Below are 17,548 nucleotides of genomic sequence, written 5' to 3'. Positions count from 1 at the left end.
ATTTTTTTTTTTGCTGCCTGTCTAAATTCCTTTCTCCGAGGGGCAAACAATCGGTTTGTTTGTTTTAATTTTGGAGGGGATAACTGGAGAAACAAAACGGCAAATCAAAAAGAGAATATCCCGCCCAGGATGTTATTAAATTCTTAGTTCTTCCTTGTTATTTTCTTCAAAGGAGTACTTACGTGAGTATATACAGGCATACCGAGTCTTGCAGGAATGCTCTTGCAACCAATCGGTGACAAGCGCAAATTGACGCCTTTTGAAATAATCGAAGAGCTTGTAAATCCCACATCATCAACTTATCAACGTGTACTGAATTCAAATAGTGGAGGTGGGTTGGTCGAAAGGACCCACGAGAAAAAAAATGGTCATGGTTATGCTGTTGTGGTTCTTTCTGATGTCCACCTTAGAGAGGCAAATGGCATTGTTATGACTATTATAATACAAACGTTGCCACTGCCTGCTCCGTGGCAGTCTGTTATGAACAAAACATCTAACACTACTTTAAACTACACAATAACGCACACTCCACCAATGAAGGGGGCCATCGGGAAAGCTTAGCAATAACGTCGCTAGATTTGTTTATGCATGGCTGTAGGCCTGTAAATAGGCCGAAAACTGCCAATGCGGACAAAATTAAAATATTGTAAGCTGTCAGATTCTCCATTACATTTTTATGAGGTGTGGACTGGATGGTTTGCAAAAACAAAGCTTGTATTTCGGACATTTTTGAACAAAACGGAAGCCTCCGAATGGCTTGTTTTTGTAATAGGGTGTAGGCATCAGTTTTCAAAATGATTACGGACTTCACGACTAATCTTGGGAGTAATCCGTTCTGGATAAAAGTATCTTTAAATGTCACCGGTTAAGCCACTAAACCTTGTAAGAGAAACGAAAGATGAGAAAATTAGCTTTTTGGTGTGCGTCTCAAACACACACAAACCTGTTTCTGTATTTCCTGATTTCGGTTTTAATGGTGAAGGTTACTGGCGTGCAACCCTGTAGGCTGTGTAATATCCATGGGCGCTCGTGACCCCCTTACAAATCTCCGTCATGACCGATCTCGATCTCACGCGGACTACAGAGTTTTATTGCCCAACAGTTTGCGATGTATCGTTGTAATGCTTCCAATGTTGTACGGTAGCAATCACAATTTACATTTACATACTGAATGTGAGGAAGCCGATTTGCGCCATGAAACAATTAAGAAATTTCCACGCTTAATGGTTGTAGGCTAACCCAAAATGTTGTGGTGGTATTCATGGTAAAATCGGGTCTAATTATTGCAGTTAAAAGCTGAAACAAATCGGTACATTTTCGCCAGTTTTAAGACTTGTGCAAAATATTGATTGGAATCCTCCCATAAGTACCCATCTTCCTATTTTCGTGAATACACATGTGGTTTCTTCGAGGGTTTTGGCCAAAGACATTATTTATGTCTATGGTTTTGGCCAATTCACAATAGTGCGCCTCCAAGTATTTGCAACGCGTTGGCCAATCACAATGCGCGAAATCTGTCGTTGTTCAGTCAGCGAGCAGCCCCTCCGTTAATGAGCATTTTTGACAATCCATTTGCTCGCGAAAACGATTTCGCGAGTACATGGGAGTTCGCGAGAAAAAACGAGCATACAGTTGTGTCCTTTCAACCAGCCAGGAAATCTGTTGCTTCATTCGTGGGTCGAACTGGCTTGGTGAGTAGATAGTTTTTCACTATCAATAAAATTATGTTTCGGCGATGATCGACAATTTCCCAACGATTTATTTGAACGCAAACTTGCTTTATAGTGTTTTTCACAAAGATCGCAGGCCTCCTCTTTTAAGTGTACCTGACTATTTCGCAATAACTGGATAAAATTGAGACTTACAATTCTTCACGAAAAGGATTAAACATCCGTTTAATACCAATCAAAATTTTAAAGTTTTATGCACTACTCACTCAGCGATCCCGGCATTGTTTACATTTTTGCGAGACGAATGGTAAGTCTGGTTCCCCAGTAAACGACCAACATTCACTAGGTTTCCTTCAAAGTCTGGGTTCCCGATTTTGGTCACACACATTTACGCGTATCTCCGATGTCATTTGATTGGCCAGTATTAGAGAAAATATATCAATCAACCAATCAAAGATAGTCTTTCACGAAACACATACGGCAGTTTTCTCGGTTAATCTCACGAAGTCTAAACCTGCGATAACGAAATATTTTGGGTGCACTTGACTGTTCGCAACGACTTGGAAAGTAAAAACTTATTGTTTGGCTGGATATGTGACATATCTATCTTTCTGCTGTCAAGGAAATTCTGCTGGCCCAGATTTGGATCCACTAAAACCAGTTTTTTTTGTACCCTCGTTTTTACACACGAAAGCCTACGTATTACGGCTAATATCATTCAAAAGAGACTGCGAATATTTGTATTTTTTACAAAGGACATGAGACTGATATCTTAACTGTTCATTTATGTAAAGATATTCCATTCTTAAAGGTAACACAAGGTGCTATACAATTCTGAAAAGTCCACTACACAGCTCATTACATATGCATGATTCAGACAGCCGTGCATACGTAGCAAATGAAAGGAGCAGCATTTACAGGTGCTGCGCGCTGACTATGTTGGAAATTTCGAAGCCTGAACGGCCAGTGACTTTATGTCATGTGATTGAGAAATGTGAAGTCGGGTGAAGTTGAGCCTCAAGATGGACAAAGAGAGTTCGCAATTTCTTTAGCAACGCAGGCTTCTTTGGGAGGAACTTCACTTCACTGGTTTACTAACGGCAATAAAACGCACACGTTACGTTCGCAACGACAACAACAAATTGAGCGTTCCCAACCAACATACCTCTTTTCAACTGATAAGGGGGGCTTCTGCTGAAGGGGATAACTATATTGAAAATTTAAATCTTTTTTTTTTCAGACATTGATTGGGCGCCCGATAGAAGTTTTCTTTTTGGGGTTTTGTTTTCTCTTTGCCAATATAAAGCGCCGCCAAGTTTTTACCAAATCTGTTATAGACGGACAGGCGTAGTCAAGTTCCCGCTGAAGCCGTTATTGATTTACAATGAGGGCGTCCTTTTTTATTTCATTATTCTCAAAGTTGCACATTGCCATGTGCTCCTAAAATACATTCCCTTTTTGGCTCTTCAGTACCTCTATCTCTTTTAGATGTTGCAACCGCATTGTTTTGAATCCCTATGGACCAGATTAAGTAAATGGAGGATTTTTTTACAATCGGAAAATGGTTTCGTAAAATTTTATGGCTTGAAATCATCAACTGTGCTTAAATCCCCTATACCGAGGGGTGAATTTGCCCATAATCACAAAATACCCTGTAGTTTTGAAGAGGACCTGGCGATCCTTGGGTTTATATGTCTATATTTTTCACCCATACAGATCATAAGCTTTACAATAATGATCTCTATATAGGCCTTAGTATGTAGTTTCAATATTTTTTCCGCGGTTATGTGCATGTGTGCTCAGAACTAAAACACATGCTAGAATTACTGCCGCGCATTAACCAAAAGTGACCATTGTGTCAGCCACCACCATGCGTCTCAAAGTCTCCCATTCTTTTGAAATGAGAAGTTTGTGTGGCCCAAGAAAATTGTAGGTTTGAGTAAGTATGGGCCAGGATCAACTTTCTAGATTCGGGGGCGCCCAGTTTAGGGCAAAGCGGACAAAAATGCTATTGCAAAATTTTCCGAAGAGCCTTAGAAAGTGGAGGGATGTAATTTGAAAATGGCTGCTGACAGACCTGGAGACGTTCACTGCTTGGGGGTGAGTTTGTTTTTGTTAGGTAATTACATTCAATTGGTTAACCTACTAATTGAGGGCGCTGTCCGACTTTGTTAGGTTTGTAGGCCAGCAAATAGTTCCAAACTCGCCTGCGCGGACTGAATCATGATTTATAGGCTCGAAATTCTTTGCTGTTAGAGCCTTTTGCGGCACGTGGACTGGGTGGTTTGTTAAAAAGGAGGATGGAATCTACCAGAAGGACTGCCAGCTTGTATTTATGAATGTGTCAGACCAAACAGGGCCCTCCAAATCGTTCTATTGTGCAGTAGATTTGTTAGGTATCAATTTTTGAAATGGCGATGGGCCGTTTTGAATGTTTTGAGGGGTAATTTTGTCTGGAGAGAAATATTTTCAAAAGTCATCGGTTAAGCCACTGAAAATTATAAGAGGGAAAAGAGAGATAAGGAAGTCAGCTTTAATTTGATATGTGTCTTGAACACCTGAGAAACTTCAGCCAAAACTCCAACTTTTTGAAGCGGGAATATTTATCCCTGTTGTATAAAGGCAGCTATCATCAAAAACATGTAGTCTGCAGCTCAACCAATTCAAGACCCACTGAAAGAAGCGTAAAACTCATTTGGTGTTTGTTATAGGAACCGCGGAGCTCTTTCTAGAGGAAACATGTTTAAATGAAAAATGAAAATATCAGGACAAATATCAAACGTTGACATTACGGGCGTTTCCTAATAGTGCGCCTCTAAGAGTTTGGAGGCGCACTCTTGGGGCGCACTATTGTGAATCGCCCGTATTCATGAAAGCTACGGGTGCGTTCGATTAGCTTACACGTGTAAGTCAAACTTACACGAAAGCGTTCGTTTAGCCATCGCGTGATCTTCGTGCCTGCTCTGGTGTCAGCCACCACTACCCCAGCTGGCGAGCGGGTCTCTGGAGGCTGCCCGAGTGTAATGACGTCACGGATGAACTGTTCGAGCATGGGCGTACATGATGGAACGTGGCGGGAACTTGACCTTTTTCCCAGAATGCCTTGGAAAACACACTGCAGCGTTCGATTAGCCTCATTTTGAGGCTTCCATTGAGTGTGACACTGGTGTGTTCAGGGAAGGTAATCGAACCCACCCTATCTGATTCAGTCATGATGACAAGACTAGTGTTTCACAGGATGCACCTTTGATGTCATGTGACTTGCTACCTCATGACACCATCACACATGAATATACATAAATGTAGAGTCAACCACTCGCGTATTTCAAGAGCTGCACGCTCGTGCCCACATTCTCCTGAATGTGGTGCTGAGCGGTAGCTTCACGACTTTTAGGATAAACTTGATATCAATTTTTTAACTCAAGATTTAATAAAAAGCCAAAACAATTCACAGACACATTTCTAGAAACCTTAAACGTGAATGCAACGGCGAAACATCACGAAAACAGGGAACCATCGTATCACAAGAGGACGCGCTTCAGTTAGAGAAGAGAGGGCGCTATTCAACACGGCAACGAAACGTTAGGGAGTTAATTTCGCTATTCCGAACGACCGTTGAACCAAACATTTAGCGTGGACCCCGTCGTATTCGTTATAGCGGCGTTCCACTGCTAAATTGCTAAATCTTGAAAAATTAAGTTTATTCCTCCTTGCTCTGAAAAGGGAAACTTGCAGAAATTTGTGTTGATCATTATCGTACGCTAAACCAATTTAAACTAAGCAGAGTATTTAGAAACGCCAGTTTTAAAACATTAATTCCCCCCTAAAAGCAGAAATGATGATTGGTCATCGCTAAACCATATGACAATGTTTCGTCTGATTTTCCCAATGTCACTATCACTTATAAATAAACATAAGGAAGAGAGGTGTCAAGCTCATGAAAACTACAGTAACACAGTGACAGAAATCAGGCTGCGTACACAGCCATGAACTTGTGTTCTCGTGCTTAAGAGTCTCTAAAATTCCACAATGCAAAGCTTGTGAGAAGCTATCGTTTATTATTGTGAGACTGTATTAATGAGGGTTTAACCTGATCTGATATTTCAAGGATAGTTTCCGTACTGAACAAAGGCAAAATAAAACAATTATAAAAACGCACAACCTCTATGTAGTCCTTAAAGGGACATTTTTTTTTTATTTCGTGGACATGATTTAGATCATGCCCATGAAGAGTTTTCTTGTTCACACGAGAAAAAAAATGCCCCTCTAGGGGTTCCGTAAACCACAAACCCTACCTAGAAATTAAAGTAACATTACTGTGTCAATGGCGTACTGTCTGTTAATTATCATAAAACGTTGTGAAGGGAAAAATAACTGCTTCCAAAACATGTACGGAGCACTGAGAGTGTCATCCGCATTGATTAGGCATGGGCTTAGCTTTGCGCTGAGGACCTTATGCAAAAGCATGGTTGTAGAGTGAATTATGGCGACGGCGACACTTTCTTGCCGACTTCTCACATGAATTGAGACTGTGGAGAGGTCTCCAATTTCATAACAAACTTCTTCAAATATACTGCCATTTCACCATAGCATTACTCATGTTGCGATAATGGCGCATTGGCACAAAAACTATGCCAAAAACTTGGTTATTAACTGTTCTGCAAAAGATATTCAAGAGGAACAAGAATATCTAACAATTTGTAAAAAGAGGGGGTTGGAGAACAGTGCTCATACAGCTTTTCGTGCTAAGAAACTTTTGATCGAATCAATACCTTTGTGCGAGAATTTTGTGCACTGGTGAAGAGGGAACTTTGTATGCAAATATCATCACCTAACTGTTAAAAAATAATCGAAATGTCCCATGTCTGTGCCACTTTGTAGAAATAAATGTTGATTTAAAGAAATTTAATAACACATGCCATGCAATTTGACCACACTGTCTGTGTAGAATCATGATTAAACCTGGCATTTCTGCGGGTAGTGACAGACATGCTGTAAATGTCACCCTTTATGGAGTGATTATTTTACTGGCAATGTTCCACAATAACGAACTGCACCAGTCCCTAGAATCGAGGCATTTGCAGTGTGGTTGGCGTAATGTTCAGTCAGGTATTCATCCGTATTACTTGAGTTAACCTGCACCAGACAGCCATACCAGACAGCCACATCGTCAGAGTTCCGACGAACATCAAGTCGAGAAGACCAGGCATGTGAGTGAAATAGGTCTACGATTTTTTGTTGCGTCTTAAGTTTTTCCTGTGGTGTCCTATTTATGAAATGTCAGATCTCTTTTCGAAACCCTATGGCTCCAATACAACGGGGAAACGGCCATTTCAACTCCAAGCGTCGCTTTCCCTCGCCGAGGTTCGAGCAGTGACCCTTTGTGGATCACTGCTCGATTTTCCCAGCTGTTAAACCTATGTACAAAACATATCCTGGGTATCCGGCAAAACAACTGTGGCTACCTAATCATCGCTAATCGAGCTTAGCCTGCTGAAAACGCGAGTGTCTGATCGGCGGATGTATCTTATATTAGTTTTAGGGACATGGGCAGCCTTGATTGTACTGATTGTATTTTTAAAAAGCCAAAAAGAATTGGGCAAAATAAAAACCAAAAAAGGGCAAAGTCAAATTGGCATGCATCATTTTGCAGTACCAGTAGATTGAAATGGGTGTTCCATTTCCAAAATGAGTAATTCCGTTTTTATCCTGCCGTGAGGAGAATTGGCAGTAGTTTCATTGCTGGAAGTGTAATATTTATACGTTGCATTTTTCCCTGCTCCAACTCACAGTTGAAGAGAAAGATGAAGGGCTTTCTGTGTTTGTTTGCTCTCTTGAGTCTGGGATGTGTTTTGTTCACCGAGGCCCAAAACAGGGACGAAAAAGGTTAGCACCATTCGCATTATTATCCATTATTCTGCGATAAAATGATGTGGTAGACTGTTCTGTTATCTCGTTTATATCATCATACAACTTGCAATCAGAAATAGCTTTGGAGTCTGTCATTTTGGCACGAAATCGAAAGCAATTTTGAATCGTTTTTATATTGACTGAAAAGAGCATTCAGCGATAGTTTTTCAAGACTACGATCAGGAAAATACAGCAATTTGGACTGACCAAAAGCAACGCAAGAATCGAAGACAGAAACTTCATTAAATCAAAGTGTATAAAACTGAGTGACGACTGGGTGTGACGTGTGACCTGGAATTCTTGACAAAGAAATAGGAATGTTCATAAATGAAGCTGAGCGCTTTGAAGTAGAATGATGATCAAGAAATTTGAAGTTCGAGCAAATTCCCTAAAATACATGCGCCCTAAAACTAATTTAACTGCATTTCTGAAGAGTTTGACATAGAAAACTTTTTAATGTGTTGAGGTATGTGCTCTGTAAGCTTCAAAAAGGAAAACTACAGTCACTCTGGAAATGTTCTTTTATTTCATAAAGGGAACTTTTTGACTTCATATCAAACGAATAGAAAGTCTACATTTCTTGCCTTTTAACAGACTCCCTGAGCTTGAGGAAACTACTATATGATCTTGGAGACTACTTGAGATGGGAAGAAGTTGCCCGCAGCTTTGAAGATGGTAGGCCGAAACCTTGCAGCATATCACTACGCCCCCCAAAGGGATTCCGAATAGAGGCTAGAATTCGAGAGGAAATAAATACGGGCGATTCATAATAGCACGCCACCAAGAGTTTGCAACACGTTGGCCAATCATAACGCGCGAAATTTGTCGACCCTTTCCAAACGCGCATTGGGTCGACATATTCGCGCACTGTGTTTGGTCAACGCGTTGCAAACTCTTGGTGGCGCACTATTGTGAAACGGCCGTATAACACGAGTATAAAGAACGTATTTTGTGAGAGACAAGGGCCTCAGAGCCCGCCAATGGCAATCTGTACTCCATTTGCCAAGAGGTAAAACTGCATAAACTGTACCGGCCAATGGCGTATGGGGGGCAATTTTTACTTTTATTTTCATTTTTATATTTAGTTATCACATTTTCATTTTAATGTTATGTATTAAATATTACCACCAAATAAATGTTGATTTAAAGAAATTTAATAACACATGCCATGCAATTTCACCACACTGTCTGAGTAGAATCATGATTAAACCTGGCATTTCTGCGGGTAGTGACAGACATGCTGTAAATGTCACCCTTTACGGAGTGATTATTTTACTGGCAATGTTCCACAATAATGAACTGTACCAGTCCCTAGAATCGAGGCATTTGCAGTGTGATTGACTTAATGTTCAGTCAGGTATTCATCCATATTACTTGAGTTAACCTGCACCAGACAGCCATACCAGACAGCCACATCGTCAGAGTTCCGACGAACATCAAGTCGAGATGATTCACAATAGCATGCCACCAAGAGTTTGCAACACTTTGGCCAATCATAACGCACGAAATTTGTCGACCCTTTCCAAACGCGCATTGGGTCGACAAATTTCGCGCACTGTGTTTGGTCAACGCGTTGCAAACTCTTGGTGGCGCACTATTGTGAAACGGCCGCATTACACGAGTATAAAGAACGTATTTTGTGAGAGACAAGGGCCCCAGAGCCCGCCAATGGCAATCTGTACTCCATTTGCCAAGAGGTAAAACTGCATAAACTGTACCGGCCAATGGCGTATGGGGGGCAATTTTTTACTTTTATTTTCATTTTTGTATTTAGTTATCACATTTTCATTTTAATATTATGTATTAAATATTACCACCAAACCCCTAAGAAAACCACACCATGAAATAAAAGCTTGGATTTCGGGACCACGAGTAAAGCTTTTGATATTTTCTCTTCCCCAACATCATGTAAAATAATCCCGACGCCGCATTCGCTTTTGAATTCCCCATCCCCCCCGACAACCAAACCTGGATGCGCTACTGGCATCAGTTACTATCGTCCCCTGGAGATTGACATTTACTGCGATTTCATTTGCGAATGAAATTAATGGATGATATGTCAAATGTTAAATCACGGACCGATTTGCCCCATGCTCGTTCCGTTGTTATAATGGTCCCAGAGCTGTTTATACAGAGTTTCGACAAACGTCTTGACCAATGGTGGATGATGCCTCAGTGCACATGGACAATTAGCACACTATAAGTCTGAAGTTAGCTCTACTCTAGTCCATGTGGTTGCTACCATTAACTCTCCACCGAAGCTTCCATAGAAGTAAATAAATAACCACATCCCTAAAATGTATGATAAAGTCTGCTTTACAGTCGTGAATTACACTGCAAACAAAATGAAAGCTATGCAAATTTCAAATTAAATTTACAATTGAGCCCAACCAAATTCTAGGAAGAAGTTTAATGTTCCGGTCAAATATTTATACGTGCTATAAGTGTTTGATTGATCAACAACACAAATCCTATGCTGTATTTCCTTGATTAGTTTATTGGGCGTAGTTGCTGTCCACAGAGACACTATGGTGCAATGTGGTCCGTCGTATGAATAGTTTCCCTTGCCAGAATCCTCTGCAAAACCTCACTGGCCTTTCATGCATTTGTCATTTTGAACTTCGATAATCACTTTGGGTTTTGACGTGGGTGGACCCTAAATGTGGGCGAACTTGAGACGATAAATAAAAAAGGGAACTTCGAGGGAGTACAATTTGGCATCTATGGACCATCATTGTATTGGGTGTATAGGCTGATGTTTTTATTTAAGCAAGTCCAAAAGATTGCCACTTCGAGGAAGACTTATCTTGTTAAAACTGTCGTTCCTTCTTCAGATTTGGTCGGCAGGAGGTTGTCGCGCTGCTGCCCAGCCATGTATTGCCATTCCGTTTGTCATGACAAAAATTGCTGTGAAAAGTAGCCCAACGCCGAGCACACCATGTCACGTGAGCAAAGTTTGGATTTGTCTTGTTTATGGTTCCTTATGGTACTACCTTCAAAGACTCGACCTGTCCGTGAATACTGGGTGCCAATAAATTGCCTCTCTCAGCCGATTTCCCAACAAGCATCATTATTACAAAAAAACATCTTCCATATTTGTGGGTATTTTTCACAGTGGTCCAAAATTTATGATGCTCTAAATCTGCCATCTCACATGTTATGTGCCTCCTATCAGCCGATTTAGGACAATACCTGATGAAATAGAAAAACCACTAATGGGACGACGGGAAAAAATGTACTCTTCGAGTGATTTGTACGGGAAACAAAAACGCCTGTCACACCGAATAAAAAAATTCGGATGGAGGGTAGCATCCGAGGTGGTAGCCTTTGATCAAGGCGCCTGCGGCGAAATGGATAGTCGCTCAAGAGCGAGGAGCTGGAGGAGACTTGTTTAAGCACCAAACCAACGCACGAAGAAAGACTACACGACGAACAGCACGCCCGAAATTAACCACGCATGCGCATGCAGTAGCCGAGCTGTAAAGGGTGCAGACAACTAATTCAAGTGAGAATTTCTGGCCAGCTAATCAGCATTAAAAGTGCCCCGCCCACAGTATCTTTTGCAAAAGGAGATTGTTTGGCCCCCAAAAAGGTGAGATTGTCAGGATCAACGCCCTGGGTCTTTGAGCTTTCATATGAGAGCAGAATGGCTGAAAACTACGTATAAAAATGGTCCTAAGTACCCGATAAAGTTTAGGGTTGCCACTTGAAAAATAGCTGCAATCAGATTTCGGAAAAATCACTTTTTGGGGGGGATTTTGTTTTGTGGGAATAATTAAAAATGTAATTGGTTAACCCACAAAAAATTGAAAAGAAATTGAAAGATTAGTGACTGGACAAGAATTTCATTTGTGTTTCAGAAATCTCAGGGATATTGGCGTGCATGTTATTGGGCCCTGAACAGTGCTGATTCTACACTGTTTTCAATGGGGCTTGAATTAGTGGACTGTACCCATAAGTGTGTCGTAGACTGTGCGCACCGTACCGCCCCGCCGCAAACGCATTTGGAGCTTTGTTTCCAGTGGTTTATCTGAATTATTCAATATGCTAATGTTATGAATTATTCACATTTCTCTGAACCAATCGTATTTTGGGGGGATCCTGGGCTAGTCTACTTACCAAAAGGGTAATTCAAGATGAATATCATTTAATTACACATTTCCAGTCGATAAAAAACAACATTTTTTTCTTTACAAGATGTATTTTTTTTTTGCGTTGGGGAGATGTTAATTATATATATAACGGTTTTGCCCGTACCCATTTTTTTCAGGAACACAACTTACGGTCGTAATTCTTGATATTTATGTTGACTTGATGACGAAAAATTCTTCAGAATAAAACAGTAATTTATGATACATGCATACATATACTTTTCTAATTCACCAATAACTTTATCCAATACTCTGAAATAACCGCGTTTCAAGTCGATTTCTAGTTTTGCGAAGCGGGTAGGCTATTGTTGTGAAAGAATGGGATTCCGCTTGATTAAATTAGGAATCAACTGTAGAGAGACTAGAGTCCAGCAGGTGTTTTTGTTTTGGAATTCTCGAAGCCGATTTTCTCATGAAGTCAATCAACCCTAGTTAGAACAAAATGATGAACTAAAAACAATGGCGACGACAAACACTCCTGTCAAACGGGTGACAGTGTCACGTTTCCATCTCAGTCACTGTGCTGGGCCGTTTTTCGGACACTGGCTTCTCGGACTCTCGCTCGCGTGAAAAGTAAAGCAGTAATTGTGTCAGTTTGTAACCAGTACACTGCATTCCACTGGACATTCGGAATTAATTTCAGGGTCATAGTGCCCCAAATTTGACGACTGACATGATTTGCATATTAAGTAGGCCTAGCAACCGTAGCGTGTCTAGACTACTTACTTCATGAAGTCTTTGCACAACGGTGCGGCCTGGTATATGAAACTTTTGCCATAGTTGGAAGATTGACAAATATTTCTCGACCCTCCAGGAAAGCCTTCACGGCCGACATTTGCTGTGGTTTCAATTTGTCGATCAGAATCTCAAGCTTCGGCGCTGCATATTTGAGGCAATTCTGGAAGAGATTGTACTCTAGAACTGACACCACTTCCGGAAAAGACGCCATGTTGAATACGCGCCCATTGTAATGTTGAATAATTCATTACATGCATGATGCAACGCCAAGACAGGAGATCGTTTTCATTGATGGGGACTCATGCGTCGGCATATATCGTACCTGTTACCGAAACGGCAGCAAATGTAAAGAAAACATAAGTTACGTGGGGCAGAACTCCAAAGGCGTGCGGGGCGTGCGTGCGGTTCGTCTTGTAGTCTTTCTTCGTGCGTTAGTTTGCTTAAACTAGTCTCCTCTAGCTCTTCGCTCAGGAGCGACTATCCATTCGCCGCGGGTGAGGTGGCAGTTTACATACGCATTACAGCTTGAAAATGGCGACTTCCGTGGGGGTGTTCTTGTTGTATATAAATTGTAAGATACAAGATGGCTTATCTAGAACATCATAAAAACCAATAACAAATGTAGTCTTTGTCGGTCAAACTTCTCAAGAGAGAAAAAAACAGAAGAGACCGAAAAACTATGGAATTCCATATCTGCCGTCGCCCGTCGTCCGTCGCATTTGCTTTGTTGTGTCCCAATTCTGCCATTTACCAGTTCCAAACATGCCATTTTCCGTCGTGCGTCACCCGTCGTGCGTCGCCCGTCGTGCCTCGCCCGTTGTGCGTCGTCCGTCGCCCACTGTGCGTCGTGCGTCGCCCATCAAATGGGTTGCATAGGACCTGCAAAAGCCGGGTTTAACAAATGACAATGTGATGATTCCATTCACTTCGAAAGTTCTTTTCCGAATAAGGAAAGTACAAATCCCACCTGCAAAGCATATACTAGTCACATAATTAATTCCAATAATGCTAGACTACCCCTGCCCCTTGACAAGAAAATATCGCCTCTATGAGAATACAACCAAGCGTTTTTTGGGGAAAAACATTTTCAGCAAAAATGTTCCGGCAAACTTATCCACAGTATTATTCTAATTTGCATACTGTAAAAATGTGCCGACTTGTTTTCATCAAATTCCAGGCAGAAATCTGCCAGCCGATACAGATATTCCATCTCGTCCTCTCAATTTCACCTTGAAATCCAGAGATACTAGACGTGCTGTGGATAACAAACTGTTTATTAAATGTATTGTTAGGGGGCAATTACCACTCGGTTTAAGTTTCAGAAAATATGACGTGTTGGTTTTTGTGGGTGTGTATGCCATGGTGGATAGGCCAATGAGAACAGGTTGTCCAGCACATCAGCATTATTTATGGAGCTAACAAGTAACGTTACTGTTTAAAAGACTTCTATGAGCCAACCTGCAACTAAAATCATGTCTAATTTGGAGTATACAGCAGATTTCATCAAAGGTATACCCGCCCTCAAAATAATGTTGAATCAGTTCGTCTCTTATGAAAACTATTAAGGAATCAAACATTGTAAATAATCTATTATTTACATTCCGTTCTGTGGGATATCGTGCAGGGACAGACAGAAATATTACATATTACATAGGCTATAGACCTAAAGTCAGGCTGTTAACGAGTAAAGTTACGTCTAGAGTAACTAAGTTATCGAGAAAAACAATCTACCCTAACAAAAGTCTATTTTGTTAATTTATTTATGTAACCAAAATGGTATTATTTCATATACATGTTACTTAACCGATATCAGGATATTATTTCTTCTTTCAATTGGAGTTTGGCGCAACTGCAAAAACGAATACATGTACATCTTCTGGTTCTATTGCTAAAATGAGAGTCAGGCATGGTGGATCGATCGAACAAGGACATGTACATGTGAAACAATCAAGGGTCAAAGTTAAAAATACCACTTCGCAATCGTGACAAAAAACCACGGGCGACACACGACGGACGACGCACGACGGACGACGCACGACGGACGACGCACGACGGGCGACGCACGACGGACGACGCACGACGGCAGATATGGAATCCATAAAAAACAGCAAGCAGTAAACTAAACAACCAACAAAGAATTCGTTGTTGCTTTGTTCAGAAAATGTTTATTTGAACAAAATAAGTGTGACGCTTATTTTGACACACTGCAAAAACTGGGGTGTTAAATTTAGCACCCCCGATGTTATTAGAGGACTACGCCAACACTTTTCATCGGTGATAAAAATTTTGGTGTTTTTTTGTGTTACGTTCAACATCCTCCGGTGCATTGTAACACTTATAGGTGTGCAAAGTAACACCAGCGGTGTTAAAGTAACACCCTATGACGTGGTTATCTGATAACACCCAAAAGTATTGATTTTAAAATCAGTGCATGTTCTCAAACTCCGAATAATTCCATGTCTAATTATCGTTTCTTTTTCAGGGTACACGTACCAGCTGACTGGACGATTTTGCCTCGATATACCTGAACAACAATGCTATTCTATCTAATGACAGTTCAGTTGAAAACTTTTTTAAACAGGGGCAATGGTTATTTCGACAGGTATTTAACAAAATTTTAGATAACAAGGGGAATTGAGTACATTATAGGTATAAGGGTTCTGTCAGAAATGCATATTTTCTTTCAGTTATTATCGCGTCTTAAAACATCCCTACGATCATGTGTTTTCTTAACTATTTCATAAATAATGGTACTTTTTGGTTCCAATTCAAAACCACTGATAAGGTGAATGGTTATAAAACAATATCTAATAATTTTCCAAAGCTACTGTAATTTTATCTACTTTTACATCCGATTGGTTGAGACATAATTTGGAATAAAAACAGTCAACAACATTAATCTCTCTGCAAAGAGACACGCGATGGCGGTTACGCAACGTGGAACAATAGGATAATCATAGTGTGTAACTCAAAGCAGCACTTCATTAGATAATAACAATTTTCGATATCCATTTTAATATGTTTGTAAACTGTCGTATGCATTTTGATTGAAAGTCGATATTTGTGTAGGTTTCTGCAGCGAATGTTTGGGCTCATATATATTAACGATATTGACTGCTGTGATGTGGGATATGATGTTTGGAACACATGAGGGACTCCTAGTACTCTGTTTGAAAATTATGAAAATTATTTCCTTTTTGCCTTTCCTTCAAAGCTTGTTAAAAAAGCCCCCAAATCTAGCCTCACCGGTCAAAAAGGCCAGAAAAAGTTACAGAAATAAAATTCAATATTTTTTTGCTCCCCTAAGACCCCCTTAAAGCCGGTACAGCGGTAGACGGCTACAGCCGCAGCTCTGTGTGAGGATCAGTGCATACCATGTCCACATACTTTCTATCCATCATGCACCGGCGGTTTCAATGCGGGCCTGCTGCTGCACAGGGCTTAGCATACTGGGCATACCGCAGCCCTGTTGTCGCGGTCAAAAGAATACCAGCGTTTAAAGGTTTTTTCTCTTGGAACCTGGCGAATTGTTGACATCACTTTCTGTGACACACAACCCAAGTGAATTAAAGACATAAAGCCGAGCAATATCTTGTATATTCCACCTTTGTGTTTTTTCTTTCACAGTTTCTCATATTAACGCGTGCATTGTAAATTAATCTGCCTTTGATGTGTTTCACAAATGCGCTGGTTGGCTCCAAGAACACGAACAATGTAGTTTATAGTGCTTAAGATGGAAGGGGGTCATAATAAGAAACGATGATCTCGTGCGCGCAGGAAAAATAATGATTTAATTAATTTTTTTTAACAGAGCACTAAAAATTCCACTTAAAAACTATTAGCGAAAACGATTTAATGAGATTTTCTTAAAACAAAAATGAACTACGTCTGAAAACTTGAGTGAAAATGATCATCGAAGTCTCACCCTGTATATTTTCAACGGCCCACTCACACTTCTTGCCGCCAAGGCCATTTGTGCGCATGCGTGAATAATTATTAAGTGAAGAAGTTCAGTTGTTGACGAATTGGTGTTTTTTTTGCATGTTCTTGTTATGCATGATGAAATCTTTATTTTCTGAAAATTTCAAAATTATAGGTGCTCTGAATAGCTAGTTAATTAATTTGGGTGTAATGAACTGGGCAAGATACACGCAATATTTGAGTTGGAGGAACACCGATTTAATCTTCTTCATGTGAGGCTCTGGAAACCAAGTGCAAGACTAACAGAAAATGCACACGTAGCATTTGTGATACACCGAAAGAAAGTAATCCACAGTCCCAGAAGTAGCAGGGTTAAAAGGTAAAGTTCAAGAGGTTAAGGAACAGAGTTACTTTCCATAACTTGGAATTAGGTCCTTCGGTAGTCGGGATATTACACTGGGTAAATTAAAAATGTTGACCTTCCTCTCCAAAACTTAAAATTACTATTTCAAAGACTGACACATTGAGATAGGTCACTTTGTGAAACGTGTAGACAACGCTGTTTTATTTCCACCAAGTAACTTACACTGTCTGGTACCTGGACCTTATATAAACGTGTGGTGGTCAGATTTTGTCATGTCTAGGGTTCGCTCAGTTTTCCACACCACGCACTTTCTCACAAACCTAAAGTGTTCCTACTCGTTCAACATAGTCCCGACATTATATTCAGATCGTCGTCTTATCCGTATAGAGTCGCCCCAGTGGTTTTCCATGGTCATAATCACAAGTAAATCGTATCCTCATCAATATTAGTCTGCAACAACGGGTTTTAGTCCATACGTTCATACCAGACATGAACGTATTCTTGTACGCTTACGCGACGTACTTCGCCGTGTCGTACGTGACAAAATGATCTGCTTCTCTCTCTATGGAATGCCAAAACGGAATTAATTGAAAACAGCTATTGAAGGCCAAGAAAACACAAAATCATCCAAGAATAATTTATTTTACTGCAAGACACAAAGGATTTAATGCAAGAAAGAAAATATTCGGTCACGAAAATAAAAATCAAGCAAGATTTAATTTCACGCAAGATCAAAATTTGTGTAAAAGACCAAACTTTTCATGCAAGACCAAAAGTTCATGCAAGACCAACAT

General features: G+C 40.4%; 1 long non-coding RNA gene across 1 annotated transcript; it reads left to right on the top strand.

Annotated features, from left to right (window-relative positions):
- Positions 1-6,720: 6,720 nt before the first annotated feature.
- On the top strand, positions 6,721-16,059 carry LOC110990957 (uncharacterized). The gene is made up of 5 exons (XR_002600070.2): positions 6,721-6,880; positions 7,463-7,556; positions 8,175-8,255; positions 10,415-10,525; positions 14,952-16,059. It is a non-coding gene; the product is annotated as an uncharacterized LOC110990957 (long non-coding RNA).
- The last annotated feature ends 1,489 nt before the right edge of the window (positions 16,060-17,548 follow it).

This window comes from Acanthaster planci, linkage group LG03 (assembly GCF_054643075.1).
Source record: "Acanthaster planci isolate LZ-2023a linkage group LG03, COTS_SCS, whole genome shotgun sequence".
NCBI lineage: Eukaryota > Metazoa > Echinodermata > Asteroidea > Valvatida > Acanthasteridae > Acanthaster > Acanthaster planci.
The sequence above is the reverse complement of the archived record's forward strand: the minus strand, read 5'-3'. Positions and strand labels throughout refer to the sequence as shown.